A 21,271-nucleotide genomic window follows, 5' to 3' on the forward strand; every position below is an offset into this window, starting at 1 on the left:
AAAGGGAAATGGGACTTGATATACCGCCTTTCTGAGGTTTTTGCAACTACATTCAAAGCGGTTTACATATATTCAGGTACTTATTTTGTACCAGGGGCAATGGAGGGTTAAGTAACTTGGCCAGAGTCACAAGGAGCTGCAGTGGCAATGAACTCAGTTCCCCAGGATCAAAGTCCACTGCACTAACCGTTAGGCTACTCCTCCACTAACTGATTGAAGGGAATATCAAAGTGGTATAATATCTGCAAAAATAGTATTAAGTATTCTAACAAAACGTGATTTACTATAAAACATGGGACAGAGAATAATCTGTTGAAGCAGTCTAGGAGAATGACTGAAAAGGGATTTAGAAATCAGACCAATAAATGTGAAGTAGAACCATAAATGATCTGATATAATAAACAAAAGGCTTTAAGTAAGACACGTTCAGTGACTGGAAGCCAGTGTAATATCTTCATGTAACTTGAAACACTAGTAAATGTATTCACTTTGAAAATTAATTTCGCAGCAGTTTTTTGTGTAAGTTGAAGTTTCTTTAGATATTTAGAACCGAGCCCCAAATACAAAATATTACAATAATCAAGATGTTTCGTTTTCGTGTTGATTTGCAGTTGTGCTTTTATTTTTATGGCAGCAGAGGCTGTTAAATGCTGTTTCTCACTGTGGGAAGCACAAAGCAGCATATGTAGGCAGTGCTCTCAATGTTGTTCAGAGGTTGATTCAGAAACTCCAGCTCTGTGGCAGTGGGCGTCAGGTTTCTGAGTGGAAGACTCCTTTCCACGCTGTCCTCAGCTGTCCTTCACAGATGTGGTTTCTGTGCCTGCTACCATGGCCATCTGGGATAGATGCAATTCTGCTCCTGCACGTGAGGAATCTCTTTTGCAGGCTTATTCAGCTAGTCCTGCAATAGGGAACCAGTCCACATCTTTGGTGGGGGTTCAGGCTTCCTCTGTTTCTCAGGAACCTTTTTTTCCCAGAGTTTGTTTTGCTCCTGCACCTGGCTTATTTAGTGAAGTGCTCTCACCAGCTTTCTGGGACTCAAGTCTGCTTCTCAACAAGTGCAGGGGGAGGCTTCCACAAAGAGAAGGCATTTAAGAGAGTATCTCTGAGAGGGATGTTATGTCTGCTCCTTCCCCTGCACTCTCAAAGGAGGGTACTTCAGATGCTTCCCTGGCTTCTATGGTGCCCAAGTCTCTTGAGGAGGGAGAATTATTGAATGATGAAGCTGATGATACTACAATTCTAGTTTTCCTTAGAGTGGAACTGCCATCTTTCATCACTAAAGGGAAATGGGACTTGATATACTGCCTTTCTGAGGTTTTTGCAACTATATTCAAAGTGGTTTACATATATTCAGGTACTTATTTTGTACCAGGGGCATAAAAGAAAGTTTAACTTACCATTCTGCATGCAAACCTACAATGACAATGTCCCAGAAATCCTGCGACTGAATCTGGCAACGATCACCAAATGGAAGATTTTCTTATTCAGGAGTCTCGCAGCTGAACCCGAATAACTTTCTTTTAAACTAAACGTGTGTCAGGAAATCCTGCAGCTTGAACCTAGACACAATCTCGTGCTTATGGATTCATATCGTCCGGCGTCCCAGGCGACTCTTGACTCCCCTCTTCACAGTTGGAGGGCAGCAATGTTTTTAAGCTGCTTGTATCCCTTCCCAAATTAGCGTGAACCAGCCATTCTTAACTGGGAGGGGTTGAAAAGGGATCTGTCCGCCTCCGGTACTGGGTAAAGGCAGGTCATGGACCTGGCAGGACAAAAAGAAGAGTCTGGCACATCCCATTGGGCCTGAATGATGTCCCAGATGTCCTGGTGCTTAGGAAAGGATCTCCCTGAGGGTCTGATGCCTTTGACTAACGTGTACCTTACGGACCCTCAGAGACCAAGGGCTGCTCTTCTTCAAAATGAAGAGTCGTGGACACCAGAGAAATGAACTAAGGATCTAAAGGTTTATTTATTTATTTATTTATTGCATTTGTATCCCACATTTTCCCACCTTTTTGCGGGTTCAGTGTGGCTTACAATAAGAAATGATTGATGGAAGTACAATTTGTTACAAATTGGTTATGGATTACATTGTGCAGAATTATGCGAGACAATCGAAGTGTCATTAAGGAGTGCAACAATGGAACACAAACATTGAACATTGGAAGGAGACAATGGGAGCTTAAAGGGCAATACTAAGGCATAAAGACATATGGTATACAAATTTCTGTGAGTAAAGGTATCAGTGATGTGGGATTACGGGGGATGAGAGTTCAGAAGTGGATGTATAGTGCATTAATGAACAGTAAGGTTCTTAATATTTCCTCCCATGACTCTCAGGCTTCCTCCTCCTGTAATCCTAAAATGGCTAGCACCATAAGTACACAAGTGTTGCCATACTGGGACAGACCGAAGGTCCATCAAGCCCAGTATTCCGTTTCTAATAGTGGCCAATCCAGGTCACAAGTACCTGGCAAGATCCCAAAACAGTACAATATATTTTATGCTGCTTATCCTAGAAATACTTGTCAAAATTCTGTGTGGCTTTTGTTTTCTCATCAACTTCTATTATAACTCAAAAAAATATAGGAGAATATTTTCAGAAACACTTATGTAACGTATGTGAGGTAGAGTCTCATACCTTAAAGCACGGCTACTATTCACATCACTCCCGTGGTGAATCTATGCTCGTGCATCAAAATATAATCATCCTAGAAATAAGCAGTGGATTTACCTCAAGTCCATCTTAATAATAGCTTATGGACTTTTCTTTTAGGAAGCTATCCAAACCTTTTTTAAACCCCACTAAGCTAACTGCTTTTTACCACATTCTCTGACAACGAATAACCGAGTTTAATTACATGTTGAGTGAAGAAATATTTTCTCCAATTTGTTTTAAAATTACTACTTTGTAGCTTCATTGCATGTCCCCATTTTTGAAAAGAGTAAACAAGCGATTCACATCTACCTGTTCCACTCCACTCATTATTTTGTAGACCTCTATCATATCTCCCCTCAACCTTCTTTTCTCCAAGCTGAAGAGCCCTAGCCACTATAGCCTTTCCTGACAGGGAAGTCGTCCCATCCCCTTTATCATTTTTGTTGCCCTTCTCTGTACGTTTTTTAATTCTACTATATCTTTTTTGAGATGCAGTGACCAGAATTGCACACAGTATTCGAGGTATGGTCGCACCATGGAGCGACACAAAGGCATTATTATAACATCTTCATTTTTGTTTTTCATTCCTTTCCTAATAATACCTAGCATTCTATTTGCTTTCGTAGCCGTCCATCATCAACGATGACACCTATATCCCTTTCCTGGGGTCAGTGACTCCTAATGTGGAACCTTGAATCACGTAACTATAGCAGAGCCTTGCTGAAAAAGCAGGTCGTTCATTCTACTCTTCACACCTTATAAGAGCTGGGGACTGTGATTCCAGTTCCTGATCGTGAATGGGAATAGGGTGTTCATCTATTTTGTGGTTCCAAAGAAATTTTATAGACCTCTATCATACCTCCCCTCAGCCATCTTTTCTCCAAGCTGAAGAGCCCTAGCTGCTTCAGCTTTTCCTCATAGGGATATCTTCCCATCCCCTTTATCAATTTTGTCGCCCTTCTCTGTACCTTTTCTAATTCCACTATCAGGCTCATTTTCAAAAGAGAAGGACGTCCATTTTTTGACATAAATCGGAAGACATCCAAATCGGTATAATCAAAACCCGATTTTGGATGTCTCCAACTGCAGTCCATCGTAAGGACGTCCAAAGTTCAAGGGAGTGTGTTGGAGGCGTAGCGAAGGCGGGACTTGGGCGTGCCTAACACTTGGACGTCTTTGACCCATAATTGAAAAAGCAAGGACGTCACTGACGAACACTTAGTCGTTTTCACCCGGATATGTTTTTATTACGAATAAGGCAAAAAAGGTGCCTGAAATGACCAAATGATCACCGGAGAGAATCGGGGATGACCTCCCATTACTCCCCCAGTGGTCACTGACCCCCTCAAAAAACATCTTTAAAAACATTTTGTGCCAGCCTCTATGCCAGCCTCAGATGTCATACTCAGGTCCATGACAGCGCATGCAGGTCCCAGGAGCAGTTTTATTGGGTACTGCAGTGCACTTCAGACAGGCGGACCCAGGCCCATAACCCCCCCACCTGTTACATTTGTCTAGGAAACAGCGAGCCCTCCAAAACCCACCACAAACCCACTGTACCCACATCTAGGTGCTCCCCTTCACCCGTAAGGGCTATGGTAGTGGCGTACAGTTGTGGGTTGTGGGTTTTTTGGGGGGGTTGGGGGGCTCAGCACACAAGGTAAGGGAGCTGTGTTCCTGGGAGCATTTTATGAAGTCCACTGCAGTGCCCCCTAGGGTGCCCGGTTGGTGTCCTGGCATGTCAGGGGGACCAGTGCACTACAAATGCTGGCTCCTCCCATGTCCAAATGGCTTGCATTTGGACGTTTTTGACATGGACATCTTTGGTTTCGAAAATCGCCGAAAGTCAGAAATGTCCATGTCTAGGGACGTCCAAATCTAGGAACATCCAAATTTAAGGATTTGGATGTCTCTGACGGTATTTTTGAAACGAAAGATGGACGTCCATCTTTTTTTCGAAAATACAGGTTTCCCCACCCCTGGATTTCGCTGTTTTGCAGGGACATACAAATCGCAACTTGGATGTTTCTTTCGAAAATGCCCCTCCATATCTTTTTTGAGATGTGGCGACCAGAATTGAACACAATATTCGAGGTGTGGTTGCACAATGGATCGATACAAAGGCATTATAACATCCTCATTTTTGTTTTCCATTCCTTTTCTAATAATACCTAACATTCTATTTGCTTTCTTAGCTGCCACCTCACACTGAGCAGAGGGTTTCAACTTATCATCCTAGTCGGTGACTCCTAACATGGAACTTTGCATTACATAGCTATAATTCAGGTTCCTCTTTCCCACATTCATCACTTTGCCCTTGTTCACATTAAACGTAATCTGCTATTTAGATGCCCAGTCTCCCAGTCTCGAACCTCTTGTAGTTTTTCACAATCCTCTCACGATTTAACAGCTTTGAATAACTTTGTGTCATCTGCAAATTTAATTACGTCACTAGTTACTCTCATCTCTAGATCATTTATAAATATATTAAAAAGCAGCAGTCCCAGCACAGACTCCTGGGGAACCCCACTATCTATCCTTCTCCATTGAGTGTACTGACCATTTAACCCTACTCTCTGTTTTCTATCTTTTAACCAGCTTTTAACCCACGATAGGACACTACCTCCTATCCCATGACTTTACAATTTTCTCTGGAGTCTTTCATGTGGTACTTTGTCAAATGCCTTTTGAAAATCCAGATTCCCAATATTTATTTATTTATTTGTTACATTTATACCCCACATTTTCCCACCTATTTGCAGGCTCAATGTGGCTTGCACATTATCGTGAAGGCGTTTGCCATTACGGTTGGTAACAAATACAAGATTGTGTTGTGGTCACATGAGATAGAAGTATCGACTGGCTCTGTCCCAGTATGGCAATACTTATGTACTTTCATATTCCAGTCTGGCCCCCTCATCAGTGTTTCCTCCATTTTACTATTCTGAGGCAGCACTTTCAGTTTTGTGCTGTGCCTTTTGGCCTCTCTACAGCTCCCAGAACCTTCTCCAAAGTCATGGTGGTAGATGACTGATTGATCTGGGCCTCCTTAGTCCAGGAGAGCCATCAGGTGACCTCTAGGGTTATTCATCTCTTGCAGTCACTCAGTTGGGTTCTCAATCTTCCCCAGAGTCACTTAGAATCCACACAGAGTCTGGAGTACTTGGAAGTTCGATGCGATACTTCTTTAGGGAAGGTGTTTTTACCGAATCACAGGATGGACAAGATTCAGATTCAAATCTGACACTTGATGCAGCTCCCAAGTCCTCAGACATGAGATTATGTTCAGGTTCTGGGCTCCATGGCAGATACACTGGATGTATTTCCATGGGCCAGGGCCCACATGCATCCACCAGCAGTCTCTCTTGTCTCGCTGGTCCCTATTGTCTCAGGATCATGGCGGCTGCAATCGAACAGTCTCCTCAAAGGAGTTCCACTAACTATCTGTCTTGGATAGTGGTGGTCAAGGATACAAGCTTAAGGGGCTGGGGAGTACACTGTCTAATTCGCTATGCTCAAGGTCTCTGGAACAAAACAATCTCTCTTTGGTGAATCAATCGGTTGGAACTTAAAGCAATTCACTTAGCTCTTCTGGCCTTTCATTCTCTCCTAGAGGACAAACCTCCTGTCCACATCCTGTCAGACAATGTTAGTGTGGTGGCTTACATAAACAGACAAGGAGACACTCAAAGCACTTTTCTAGCAAAGGAATCTCATCTATTGCATCAGTGGACAGAAAAGCATTTGCTCCAGATCTCAGCAGTGCACATTGTGGGATCCTTAAATGTCCAGGCAGATTATCTCAGCAGGAACTTCTTCGATCTGGGTAAGTGGGGGCTGTCGTCAACAGTCTTCTAGCTAATAATCCAGAGGTGGGGTACTCCAATTCTGAATCTCATGGCAACTCATCAAAACACCAAAGATCTCCAGTTCATCAGCAGAAGAAGAGAGTACAGTTCGGAAGGCCTAGATGCTCTTCTCCAGCCTTTGCCGGAGATGGGTCTTCTGTATTTATATTTTTTTATTTATTTGTTACATTTGTATCCCACATTTTCCCACCTATTTGTAGGCTCAATGTGGCTTACATAGTACCGTAATGGCGTTCGCTAAGTCCTGTAGAGAAACAAATAGATGGTGATGTTGTGGTCGATTAAGGTTCAGGCACAATGGGGATCGAAGAGAGGAGAGGTTATATAGTGTCCATTACGAGCTTTGGTTTTGCTGTGTTGCAGAGTGTAGGCGTTTATGTTGGGTCGGTAGGATATGCCTTTTTGAACAGGTTGGTTTTTAGTGATTTCCTGAATTTTAGATGGTCGTAGGTTGTTTTCACAGCTTTTGGCAGTGAGTTCCATAGTTGTGTGCTTATATAGGAGAAGCTGGATGCGTAGGTTGCTTTGTATTTGAGTCCTTTGCAGTTTGGGTAGTGGAGGTTTAGGTATGTTTGTGATGATCTGATTGCGTTTCTGGTTGGTAAATCTATGAGGTCTGTCATGTAGCCTGGGACTTCGCCGTATGTCTTTCCACCATGGCATCTGATCAGCAGGTTGCTCCACAGAATTCTTTGTCATCCTGGTTTACTGATCCTGATTGCCCCGGATTGGCCCAGGCAGCTGTAGTACATAGAACTGATTAGGCTGCTAGTGGACAAGCTGTTTTGGCTTCCAATTTCAGTGGGGCTACTTCGTCAAGGACCCATTCAAATGGAAAATCCATCCCACTGTGGTCTTGTGGTCTGGCGCTTGAAAAGTCGAAGTTGAGGAAGAAATGTTCTGATGAGGTTATTACCACCCTGCTTCAGGCATGGAAGCAATTTACTCCATCTGCTTATGCAAGGGTTTGGAGACTTCTTGAAGCACGGTGTTCGGAAAGAGCTATTTTTCCCTTCCAATCTTCAGTACCTCAGATTTTGGGTTTCTTAAAGGATGGATTCAAGAAGGGTCTGGCCTTCAGCTCTCTCAGAGTTCAAATGGCGCCTTAGCTTGCTACCAGGGATGAGTGCTCAATTTTTCTATTGTGGCACATCCAGATGGGGTTTGTTTTTAGAGGGGTCAACCACTTGAAGCTGTCTCTTCCCTCTCCTTGCCCTGAGTGGAATCTGAACTTGGAGTTATTATCTCTACAAAAGGCTCTCTTTGAGCCTCTTAAGAAGGTTTCTTTGAAAGACCTTATCCTGAAATCTGTTTCCTAGGTGGCAGTATCCTTGGCGTGTGGGATACTTGAACTGCAGGCATTATCCTGTAGAGATCTGTTCCTCCCATTCACACAGTGCCTTCTTTTTTTTTTACCTTATGTGATCTCATCCTTTCACCTAAATCAGCCGTTGTTTCTTCCATCGTTTTGTAAAGAGGATTATGGGAAGGGTTTTCATTTGCTACATTGTCTGGATGTCCAACATGTACTTCGGTACTTTCAAAGTCACCAACGACTTTCGTCACTCAGGTCACCTCTTCATCCTCATGGCATGACCAAACTGGGGTATTGCCGCCTCCAAGGCAAGTATTGCTTGCTGGATTAAGGAGGCTATAAGTTTGGCATATATTCTTTCTGGTAAACAACCGCTTCAGTACTCAGGGCTCATTCTACAAGAGCTATGTTGAAGAGTTGGGCAGAATCTTGTTCTTATTCTCTTGATGAAATATGTAGATAAGTGACATGGTCCTCATTACATACATTTTCAAGACAATATCGCCTGGATATTTGTCAGATCGGAAGCTTCCTTTGGGGCATCAGTTCTCTCCGTGGGAGTTTCTGGTTCTCACCCTGTTTGAAGACTGCTTTGCTACATCCCTCAAGTTTCTGGATTTGTCTGCTTTGATGACAAGGAAAGAAAAATTGTCTTACCTGATAAGCAGATGAATCCTATGTCAGTTCTCTTGTGTGTTTAGGTTTCTTCTGGCATGTTGCTGTTTTTAGTTCCAGTTGTAATTCTGTTCATGTTTTATTGCTATGAGGAACGAGAACTATTGTCTCTAATTCTTCCTTCTGGTTTGTTATGAGAAATACTAATTGACCAAGGAGCATGCCATCCTATGGGCTCCTTTTACAAAGCCACAATAGTGATTACTGTGCACCAAATATGACAAAGCTCATAGGAATTGAATGAGCTTCAGACTAGATTTGAAATCCAGGGCCAATCAGAGCCTAGGGCATCAATTTTGAAAGTAGCTGCCCAGTGGTTCTGCAGATTGCCTTTCCATAAGCTGAAACTGGAAGAAAAAAAAGTCTCTTTCTGCAACAGCTTTAAAACTCAAAAAAGTGCTATCTGCTTGCCAATTAGGAGAAATACACATCATGAAATAAAGCGAATGCTACATACCTGTAGAAGGTATTCTCCGAGGACAGCAGGCTGATTGTTCTCACTGAAGGGTGACGTCCACGGCAGCCCCTCCAATCGGAAAACTTTACTAGCAAAGGCCTTTGCTAGTCCTCGCGCGCCGATGCGCACCGCGCATGCGCGGCCGTCTTCCCGCCCGAACCAGCTCGTGTTCGTCAGTCCCATATGTAGCAAGACAAAACAAGGGAAGACACAACTCCAAAGGGGAGGCGGGCGGGTTTGTGAGAACAATCAGCCTGCTGTCCTCGGAGAATACCTTCTACAGATATGTAGCATTCGCTTTCTCCGAGGACAAGCAGGCTGCTTGTTCTCACTGATGGGGTATCCCTAGCCCCCAGGCTCACTCAAAACAACAAACATGGTCAATTGGGTCTCGCAACGGCGAGGACATAACTGAGATTGACCTAACAATTTATCCAACTAACTGAGAGTGTAGCCTGGAACAGAATAAACATGGGCCTAGGGGGGTGGAGTTGGATTCTAAACCCCGAACAGATTCTGAAGCACTGACTGCCCGAACCGACTGTCGCGTCGGGTATCCTGCTGCAGGCAGTAATGAGATGTGAATGTGTGGACAGGACCACGTCGCAGCTTTGCAGATCTCTTCAATAGTGGCTGACTTCAAGTGGGCCACTGACGCAGCCATGGCTCTGACATTGTGAGCCGTGACATGACCCTCAAGAGCCAGCCCAGCCTGGGCGTAAGTGAAAGAAATGCAATCTGCTAGCCAATTGGATATGGTGTGTTTCCCCACAGCCACTTCCCTCCTGTTGGGATCAAAAGAAACAAACAATTGGGCGGACTGTCTGTTGGGCTGTGTCCGCTCCAGATAGAAGGCCAATGCTCTCTTGCAGTCCAATGTGTGCAGCTGACGTTCAGCAGGGCAGGAATGAGGACGGGGAAAAAATGTTGACAAGACAATTGACTGGTTCAGATGGAACTCCGACACTACCTTCGGCAAGAACTTAGGGTGAGTGCGGAGGACTACTCTGTTATGATGAAATTTGGTGTAAGGGGCCTGGGCTACCAGGGCCTGAAGCTCACTGACTCTACGAGCTGAAGTAACTGCCACCAAGAAAATGACCTTCCAGGTCAAGTACGTCAGATGGCAGGAGTTCAGTGGCTCAAAAGTAGGTTTCATCAGCTGGGTGAGAACGACATTGAGATCCCATGACACTGTAGGAGGTTTGACGGGGGGCTTTGACAAAAGCAAACCTCTCATGAAGCGAACAACTAAAGGCTGTCCTGAGTTCGGCTTACCTTCCACACGGTAATGGTATGCACTGATTGCGCTAAGGTGAACCCTTACAGAGTTGGTCTTGAGACCAGACTCAGACAAGTGCAGAAGGTATTCAAGCAGGGTCTGTGTAGGACAAGAGCGAGGATCTAGGGCCTTGCTGTCACACCAGACGGCAAACCTCCTCCATAGAAAGAAGTAACTCCTCTTAGTGGAATCTTTCCTGGAAGCAAGCAAGATATGGGAGACACCCTCTGACAGACCCAAAGAGGCGAAGTCTACGCTCAGGAGGGAGCTTGTCCACCAAGCCCGCCAACTGCCGCACATTGTTCCGCATATGTATGCTCGTGTAGAGCTGGTAAGACTGGATTTTGGCCACGAGCATAGAAGAATGGTAGGCCTTCCTCCCAAAGGAGTCTAAGGTTCTAGAGTCCTTGCCCGGGGGCGCCGAAGCATGCTCCCTAGAACTCTTAGCCTTCTTTAGGGCCAGATCCACCACACCAGAGTCATGAGGCAACTGAGTGCGCATCAGCTCTGGGTCCCCATGGATCCGGTACTGGGACTCGATCTTCTTGGGAATGTGGGGATTACTTAGAGGCTTGGTCCAGTTCGCCAGCAATGTCTTTTTTAGGACATGATGCATGGGTACTGTGGACGCTTCCTTAGGTGGAGAAGGATAGTCCAAGAGCTCAAACATTTCAGCCCTGGGCTCATCCTCCACGACCACCGGGAAGGGGATGGCCGTAGACATCTCCCGGACAAAGGCCGCAAAAGACAGACTCTCGGGAGGAGAAAGCTGCCTTTCAGGGGAGGGAGTGGGATCAGAAGGAAGGCCATCAGACTCCTCATCAGAGAAATATCTGATGTCCTCCTCCTCCTCCCACGAGGCCTCACCATCGGTATCAGACACAAGTTCATGAACCTGTGTCTGAAGCCGTGCCCGGCTCGACTCCGTGGAAACATGGCCACGGTGTGAGCGTCGAGACATAGACTCCCTCGCCAGCACCGGCGAAGCTCCCTCCGCCGACATCGTTGGGGAGCCTTCCTGGGAGGCGACCGCAGTCGGTACCGCAAGGGGCCAGCCGGCGCTTCTCTCGACGGTACCGGTGGCGCAAGCACCCCCAGTACCGGAGGGGAAGGGCGCAACAGCTCTCCCAGGATCTCTGGGAGAACGGCCCGGAGACTCTCATGCAGAGCGGCTGTGGAGAAAGACATGGAAGCCGATGCAGGTGTCGATGTCAGAGTCTGTTCCGGGCGTGGAGGCTGTTCCGGGCTGTCCAAGGTGGAGCGCATCGACACCTCCTGAACAGAGGGTGAGCGGTCCTCCCGGTGCCGATGCCTATTGGGTGCCGACTCCCTCGGCGACCCAGAGCTCTCGGTACCGATGCGGGAAGGAGACCGGTGTCGATGCTTCTTTGACTTTTTCAAACGAAGCATGTCACCAGAACTTCCCGGTACCGACGAGGAGGACGTAGAATCCAGCCGTCGCTTCCTCGCGGCCGAGGCCGAAGAAGGTCGGTCTCGAGGGGGCTGTACCGCAGGAGCCCTCAGGGTAGGGGGAGACCCACCCGAAGGCTCACCGCCACCAGCAGGGGAATGGACAGCCCTCACCTGCACTCCAGTCGAAGCACCACCGTCCGACGACATCAACACTAGTGGAGGTCCCGGTACCACCGATGCCGACGCAGCCTTTCGATGTCTCGGTACCGACGATGCAGAGGGTCGATGCCTCGATGCAGTCGATGCCGAGGTCGAAGGTCTTGATGCTGTCGACGTCGATGCACTCGATGCCCCCGGTGCTGTTGTCGACGAAGAGCCCGAGAACAACACGTTCCACTGGGCCAATCTCGCTACCTGAGTCCTCTTCTGTAAAAGGGCGCAAAGACTACAGGCCAGCGGGCGGTGCCCAGCCCCCAGACACTGAAGACACGACGCGTGCCTATCAGTGAGCGAGATTACCCGGGCGCACTGGGTGCACTTCTTGAAGCCGCTGGGAGACTTCGATGACATGGGCGGAAAAATCACGCCGGCGAAATCAAAATTCGTAATGGCAATATAGGCACCAAAACTAGGGAGAGAAAAAACCCGTACCGAGGCCTCAAAAAAGGCCTACCCCGAAAGCAAAAGGAAACGCGGGGCAAAAGCTGGAAGCACGGGAAAGGGGTAAAGACCGTAATGGTCCTTTTTTTTTTCCATCAAAAATCGCGAAGACGCGCGAGGGTTAACTTCGAGGGGCGCGAGGGTTAACTTCGAGGGGCGCGAAACGGCGCAAAACACGACCATCCTGAGCGCGGACAAAAGAAGACTGACGAACACGAGCTGGTTCGGGCGGGAAGACGGCCGCGCATGCGCGAGGACTAGCAAAGGCCTTTGCTAGTAAAGTTTTCCGATTGGAGGGGCTGCCGTGGACGTCACCCATCAGTGAGAACAAGCAGTCTGCTTGTCCTCGGAGAATATAGTTTTCAGGCTCAAAAACCCACTGTTTCATCACAGCTCCCCTCTTCAAGAGAGACCTCGGACTGGAGCCTTTTCAGACTGCTGATCTTGACAGTCCAGTGTCAGGGCAGTCCTGAATCTTCCTTCCTGCAGATAGTGGGGTTCCCCAGGAGTCTGTGCTGGAACCGTTTCTTTTTAACATATTTATAAATGATCTAGAGATGGGAGTAACTAGTGAGGTAATTAAATTTGCTGACGACACAAAGTTATTCAAAGTTGTTAAATCGCAAGAGGATTGTGAAAAATTATAAGAGGACCTTATGAGACTGGGCATCCAAATGGAAGATGATGTTTAATGTGAGCAACTACAAAGTGATGCATGAGGGAAAGAGGAACCTGAACAACAGCTATGTAATGCAAGGTTCCACACTAGAAGTCACCGACCAGGAAAGGGATCTAAGCATTATCGTTGATAATACGTTGAAACCCTCTGCTTAGTGTGTGGCGGCGGCTAAGAAAGCAAATAGAATGTTAGATGTTATTAGGAAAGGAATAGAAAACAAAAAATGAGGACATTATAATGCCTTTGTATCGCTCCATGGTGCAACCGCACCTCAAATATTGTGTGCAGTTCTGGTCACCGCATCTCAAAAAAGATATAGTAGAATTAGAAAAGGTAAAGATAAGGGCAACAAAAATGATAAAGGGGATGAGATGACTTCCCTATGAGGAAAGGCTAAAGTGGCTAGGGCTCTTCAGCTTGGAGAAGATATGATAGAGGTCTATAAAATAATGAGTGGAATGGGTAGACTTGAATCGCTTGTTTACTCTTTCCAAAAATACTAGGTCTAGGGGGCACGCAATGAAGCTGAAAAGTAGTAAAATTAAAACGAATCAGAGAAAATATTTCTTCACTCAATGTGTAATTAAACTCTGGAATTCATTGCCAGAGAATGTAGTAAAAGCAGTTAGCTTAGCGGGGTTTTAAAAAAAAGTTTGGCTAGCTTTATAAAAGAAAAGTCTATAAGCCATTATTAAAATTGATGGGGAAAATCCACTGCTTATTTCTCGGATAAGCAGCATAAAATGTATTGTATGGTTTTGGGATCTTGTATGAAAAAGTGGGAGTACGACCAAGGAAACCAAAAACTGGAAGATGTTCTTAAAAAAGACTTTATTAAAGGTTGGAAGACTCTTTCTAATTGATCGTGAGATATGCTTAGCTAGAAAAGAATATTTTAATGTGCAAACTATGTCAGGTATTTTTTTCTTTGTAGATGACTGTAATAATTCTGAACGTTCTTTCTCTATGGCTTTATTAAATCCATTGCTGATATGCTGTGGTGGATAGCCTCTTGCTGAGAATCTATCTTTCAAAATTCTTGCTTGATCATAAAAATCATCAAAATCTGAACAGAGGCGACGAAGGCGAAGGAATTGACTCAAAGGTAAGTTACTCTTCAAGCTAGGGTTATGATAACTTGAGTAGTGCAGAAACATATTGCGGTCTGTGGGTTTTCTATAGATATTTGTTTTAAAAAAATAATCAGTTTTGGTGATTGAAATATCAAGAAAATGGATATTGTTATTGTCGTATTCTAAAGTGAACTTGAGATTCAAATCTTGACTATTCAACCATTGATGGAATGAGAGAAGAGTTTCTTCATTACCTTGCCAAAGAATAAAGACGTCATCTATGTAGCGACGGTAAATTTTGATATGCTTTGTGAACGGATGATTAGTGAGAAATTTCTCTTCAAAGTTACCAACATACAAATTGGCTAGATCTGGTGCCATACTTGAACCCATCGCGGTACCTTTAATCTGCTGATAATATACGTCTTTGAAACGAAAATAATTTTTTGTAAGCGCTATGGTTGCGCAAGTCAGAATCAAGTGATTAGGTATTCTGCGATGAGTGGTCCTTTTTTGTAATATTTCTTCAATTATGTTGAGTGCTTCAAGTTGAGGAATGTTCGTGTATAATGACTCGATATCCATGGTTACCAAATTTGTATCTATTATAGGGCCATCATATTGCTTGAGAATGTTAATCATATGGGTTGTATCTTGTACATAGGATGGAATAGTAGGAACAAATGGTCGTAGAAAAAAGTCTACAAAGATAGACAATGGTTCTAGAATGGAACCATTCCCTGAGATGATAGGCCTCCCAGGTGGGTTTTCAGTAGACTTATGTATCTTTGGAAGTATGTAAATGGTTGGAATAACAGGAAATTTGACTTGTAAAAATTGCTTTTCTTTTTCGGTGAGGTAGCCCATTTTCGATGAAATACTGATAAGTTCATCAATATCTTCTTTAATTCCTCCTGTGGGATCTTCTTGTAGGGGAATGTAGAAATTTGGATCATCTAGTTGCCGATGGACTTCTTGTATATATGTGTCCCGATCCATAATTACAATTCCTCCACCTTTATCTGCTGGTTTGATCACTACAGAAGTGTTAGTTGAAAGATCTTTAATAGCTTTGCGTTCTAACGTAGTAGTATTATAATAACGAGGTTTAGTATTCTTTTCAACCTTCTTGAGGTCTCTATTTACACATTGATGGAATGCCTCAATAAGTGGATGTGGGATCTTGCCAGGCACTTGTGACCTGGATTGGCCACTGTTGGAAACAGGATGCTGTGCTTAATTGAGCTTCGGTCTGTCCCAGTATGGCAGTACTTATGTATGTATTAGCATTTTCATGTTCACTGCGCTTCTGGTGCTGTATGGTGAAGTTGTACATCTGCAGGGACAGACTCCACCGGAGTAGCTTACCATTCTCTCCCAAGACTCTTTTAAGCCAAACCCGTGGATTGTGATCTGTGATGACAGTAAAGTCTCCCCAAATTAAGGGCAAACATTCTTTCTCAATAGTTGTTTTCTGATCATTACAAGGCATCAGTCTGTACCACAAATCTTTGTTGGTAATTGGGTGCAACTAGTACAGGAGGTGTAGCTAATGCAGCCTTTAATTTCTGGAAGGCCGCTTCACACTCTGGCGACCAGATAATGATTCCAGGCAGTCTCTTATTAATCAGGTCAGTCAGGGGCTTGGCTATAGTGAGGCATAAACGTTTTGTAGTACCCTGCTGTCCCAAGGAAGACCAATACTTGCTGTGAGATGTACAAGCAAATACTTATTTGGCTAAATTATTCAGTTAAATAAACCACCTTCAGAGTTTCTATAATACTTTCTTGACTTTGTACTAACAGGAGGGAAAAATTGAGGGATCAAAAGGCATTAAAAGGACCAGTGAAAGAACCTAGCCACACACAGCACCACATACAGTAAGAACAAACTCTTACCTGGCACCAAGCAGTAACCGGTATCTCTGAGCAACTCAAAACAGTCCAATTCAAAGACTCAAGATTCCCATCCACCAACACTGGTAAAGAATTAACTGACCAGTTCTCATAGCATTATAAAAAAACTAGTAAAAGAGACCCGTTTCAGAGCAAATGAAACGGGCGCTAGCAAGGTGTTCGTCGCCAACCCCTTCGTTATTCTTTCATTGCTCCGCCCCCAACGTCATGACGTTTGACGCGAGGGCGGGGCCCGGAGCGATTTCCCCCTGCCTCCCTCCCTGCCAACCCCTTCGTCGTTCTGCCATTGCTGCGCCCTCGAGGGCGGGGCCCGGAGCGATTTCCCACCCCCCTGCCTCCCTCCCTGCCAACCCCTTCATTATTCTTCCATTGCTCCGCCCCCAACGTCATGACGTTTGACGCGCGGGCGGGGCCCAGAGTGATTTCCCCCGCCTCCCTCCCTGCCAACCCCTTCATTGTTCTGCCATTGCTCCGCCCTCGAGGGCGGGGCCCGGAGCGATTTCCCACCTCCCTGCCTCCCTCCCTGCCAACCCCTTCGTTGTTCTGCCATTGCTCCGCCCTCAAGGGCGGGGCCCGGAGCGATTTTGGTGGCTTCACCACCACGAACCTTCGAACCTTTTTGAAGGAAGTCAGGGCTTGGCTTCACTGTCGTCAGTGTCCTCAGAACGTTGAGGGTGAGTTTTATTATAAAAAAATGTTTATTGTATCAGCACTGAGAAACAGGGATTCAGCAATCAGATTCTCTGTCTGGACTACAAGCTTTGTGCGATAACGTTATATAGTGTTACAATACTGTGTGTATTATCCTGGGTTATGCTCCATAAGTACAACTCAGGATAATACATACATGGCTTATTAGTGCATACACATAATACTGATTAGTAACATAACACTTGCTAGTCTTGTTAACTGCCTGTTACTAATGAATGATGCTCTCTAGCCCTGCCTATTTTGGCAGAAGATACATAAAATGATACAGGCCAGATATGTGTAGTTTGCAAAAGTCGGTCAAAAAGTAGCTCACATCTTCACACACTTTTGAGGAAAACAGATTCTGCCCAAAACCGGTTTGTACCTGTATGATAGGGCTGTACTATGTGCCAGGTATTTTACAAAAGACACAATCCCATTATTTAAATAAATTCTATGCAACCGTCTCATTTCGTTTCTGCCATGACCCCCTTCTCTATGCCTTCAATGGCCTTCAGTGAATACTTACTACTACACTCTCCCACATTTCTTTCTATTATACACTGACTGTACAATTTATAATAGCAGAAAACACAGGCCTATGATTTCCTTCACTAGTGTAGTGAAAATAATAGCGCATGGAGTTGAAAATTCCATTGTTTACATACTGTTGTACTTCCCTGATTTAAACATACCCACAAGAATTACTTTATTTAGCCTAACCAAAGTAATCATGCTTTGGAAAACAGTGCATACTTTAAATGGGACAGAAGTGGACAATTTTCAGCCAAGCCATTATTTACAGGTAAATTGTTATTTACATGAGTAAATATCTTTTAACAAGAAGAGAAAGTATGCAAAGCATGGATTGTGTGTGTGTGTGTATAGATAGATAGATAGATAGATAGATAGATAGATAGATAGATAGATAGATAGATAGATAGATATGTGTGTGTAAATAATAATAAAATAAAACCAAGTGTGATAATATATTTACTCACTAGATATTACTGTCAAAAAATATGAAAGGATTCATTTTACAATGAAATAACAGGGGATCCCATGCAGAAGGCTTTGTAGTAGAGCCTTCACTTTACCGCAGAAAAAAAAAATGTGGTATGCTATAATCAGTGAGCATGTAAATTACTACCACATTAAAATCGCAGCAATAATCCACAGCTCATTAATAAATGTTTAGCCTAATGTACTGAGATATTCCAATGTTAATTTCTGCAAAGACTTCTGAGTTGTTTTTCTCCCAAGCAGCTGTATCTTAACTATAATGCAACTGCAATTTCAGATTGTTTTTTGAGGTCTAGTGGGGCTCCCCACACATCCGATCCAGCCTCCAACCCCAGCATCTGCATAGAAATCCTTGCTGGTGTACTGCCCCCCCCCCCCCCGATCTTTTGTCCCCAATTTTTAAAAGAAAAAATCCCTGGTGTTTAGTGACACCCCCTCCTCTCAAACCCTTTCTCAAGTTCCCCAGACCTGTACTTCAGAAAAGGCGATGCCCATTCACTCCTGCTTCTGGCACCACCATCTTCAAAATGGCGACACCCTGCTCCATGCAGTGTATCTCAGGATGCACCATGAGGAGCAAGGCACTGAGATTTTGAAGATGGCAGTGCCAGAGGCTTGAGCGAGTGGACTTCGTTTCTGCCTCTTCTGAGGTACAGGTCTGGGGAGCTCAGTGTGTGTGTGTGCGGGGGGGGGGGTAGCTGCTAGACACCCTGGATTTTTTTTTCTTTTAAAAATTGAGAACAGAGGGTCTGGAAAGGGAGGGAGGGAGGCACTAGGCCACCTGGAACGTTTGTGTAGGTGTTGTAGGGGTAGATCGGATGGATGGAGGGCCCACTAGACCACCAGGTAATTCATTTTTTGCTGTTGGGGGGATGGGGGGCTCATGTTGGGTTTGAGAAAGAGAGTGAGGTTGCTAGACTTTAGGCAAGGTGGTTAGGCACCCACTCCTCTCAACTAACCCTTTTATGCTGCCCTGGACCAGGCACAAAACTTTCCAAGTACAATGTGCAGGAAAAAAACATTTTTTTCTTACATGGCCGCTGGATAGCTAATGACTGCACTAACATGTTTTCAAAGCATTTTAATGTGGTAAGGGTTTCCATACAAGTTAACCCACACTGAAACCCTTCCTGCATTGCTATCCCATGCTAAAACTGTATTAAGCCCACATTAACCACGTGGGAAGTTTACTCCATGGGTCCCAAGGTGCCTTGTACTAAGGCAGCCAATAACGAACTACACTAGTGAGTCAATAAGTGTCGCTGTACATAGCAACCATTACAAAAGCTATATGGTTCAGTCAGTTGGGTCCAGTTGAAGTCACAAGAAAATGAAGTGTGTATCTCAGTCACTAAGAGCCAATCCAAAAGAGAGGAGTGTGGTAGAGGCTACATGTGTATCTGTGTTGACTTATATGTGTGTGCAACTGTGACTAGAAGTGAGGATGGATAGCTTAAATGGAGCATTTCCCATGTCTTCATGCTATGTACAAGTATTTCTATTCAGCAGTTGCTGGACTTGCCCCTGTTTATAAGTTTTTCCAATATTAGTGAAAAACTGTCTGCACATAAATGCTCAGGAGGCAAGTCTCTTTCAAATGAAAGAAAACTCTGGAATGAAGGAGCATAGGATATAGGGTGAAAGGGGACACACTCAGCAGTAATCTATGGAATGTGGTAGAGACCAAGACTATATCTGAATTTAAGAAAGCATGGGTCAAGTACGTAGGATCTCTAGGAGAGAGAAAGAGATAGTAGATGATAAGGGGTGTACCAAATATTCGAATTTGATTCAATTCAGCCCCAAATACATTATATGTATTCGGCCGAATAGTGATTTAAATTTGAATACGAATAATCTGGGGCTGTACTCTGCTAAATCCTATTGAAATAAACACGATCTCTGATTTCATATTGCTTTTTTTATTATTTGTTACGTTATGGCTTAGTGCACATTATTCGTATTTTCATTATTTGTATTCAGCCAAATAGTAAAATATGCTATTCGGTACAGCTCTAGTAGATAGTTTGGATGGGCAGACTGGATAGGCCATAAGGGGGTCAATATTAACGCAATTTAAATGGTTAAATTGCCTCTGTGGGGCTATCTGAGGATATTCAGGGCACTTAACCACATAGTGCCACTGAATATCCCCTTCAACCATCTAAGCTGAAACTGGCTATGCTATGGGTGGGTCCAAGAAAACAACAGGGTAACCGATCCACAAACTCCAAGATGGGAAACAAACAAAGCAGATCGGTATATGAAAAAAACAAAGTTTAATAGAAAATTGTTGAATAAAATTAGGAAGCCCGATATAGGCCGTGTTTCGCCCAACTGAGCTGCATCAGGGGCTAATGGATATCTGTGTAACCATACGATTTCCACTTAAAAATATATGTGAAGTGGAATTGAAGGGCAGCTTTACCAGAGGCAATTCAAAAAGAAGAGTCATGCCGGAGCTGTAGGTCGACGCCAATCACAAGCATAACCTTTATAGAATAAGGCCCATAGTGCATACTTTTTAATAAGAGGGCACCTTCTTTCCATATAGTACATACTCTTTAAGACGAGTACACACACATAACTGCATTCATTCAGGAATTTTTAAAAACTTAAGAAAAATAAAGCCCACAAATATTTTCTGGCTGGCCATCCCTACTGTTTACCTCCAAAGGCTTTGAAACTGTCCTTTGCATTTGTTATATATGCTACATGTCTTGAAAAAAATAAATCATTTAAAAACATTTCAGTTTCTTTTGTATAGCTAGTCTAGTCTAATCTATTAAATTTACTGCAGGGCAAGAGATACATTTAGTAATACTACTTTTTTTCTCTTCCCTTCCCCTTCTGAATCCCATCTGCCCATTTCCCATTTCTTTAATTATTTTTTTGGTCTGCTTTGGTCAAGCGTAATCCCCAGATAATTGCTGAGGATGTAGTTCCTTACAAATCATATTGGTAATAGTTCTATGATTACCTCCACATGTTAATAGAGTGAGGCAGTGTACAATATTTTCCTCATTTGAATGCCTGTTTGGAAGAGCATCAGTCAAGTAATACAGTTTGTCATTACTAACTGTATTACATGTAGAAATGTTGGCTAATTTCTGATTTTTGTGTTTTGAAATGATGTAATTAAAATAACGCTATTCAGTCAAGTGTGCTATTTCATACCTTCTAGTAAAACCATTAAAGCTGGGGAGTATTTATTTCAGACTTGCATATTGAGTACCAGCAAAGAATGGAATCTAAATGTGGTAGCAGAATTTTGCAAGAGGTTTCTCCCCTCTCCCTTTTACTTCACAGGGCCTATTCAAATAGCAGCTGCTATTTCAAAACTAAACTCAGCATTTGTGTGAAATGTTCTTAACCATTTATACAATCCCACAGTCCTTTATCTAGCTTCTCCTGCTGTGTTCCCACCACTCAAGATCCCATTTGCAAAACCTTAGACAGCCTCAACTTTTACCAAGGTGCAGCTTTGGTTTCAGCTGCTTTTCTGTGAGAGGAAGTGAATGTTGTACTTTTTTCTTTGTGGCACAGTTCTGATAAA

General features: G+C 44.0%; 1 protein-coding gene across 1 annotated transcript in view; it reads left to right on the forward strand.

The window, feature by feature from the left end:
• Positions 1–21,271, forward strand: part of AHI1 (Abelson helper integration site 1) — a 683,164-nt gene that overhangs the window by 611,814 nt on the left and 50,079 nt on the right.

The sequence above is a fragment of the Microcaecilia unicolor genome, chromosome 3 (assembly GCF_901765095.1).
Source record: "Microcaecilia unicolor chromosome 3, aMicUni1.1, whole genome shotgun sequence".
NCBI classification, from domain to species: Eukaryota; Metazoa; Chordata; class Amphibia; order Gymnophiona; family Siphonopidae; genus Microcaecilia; species Microcaecilia unicolor.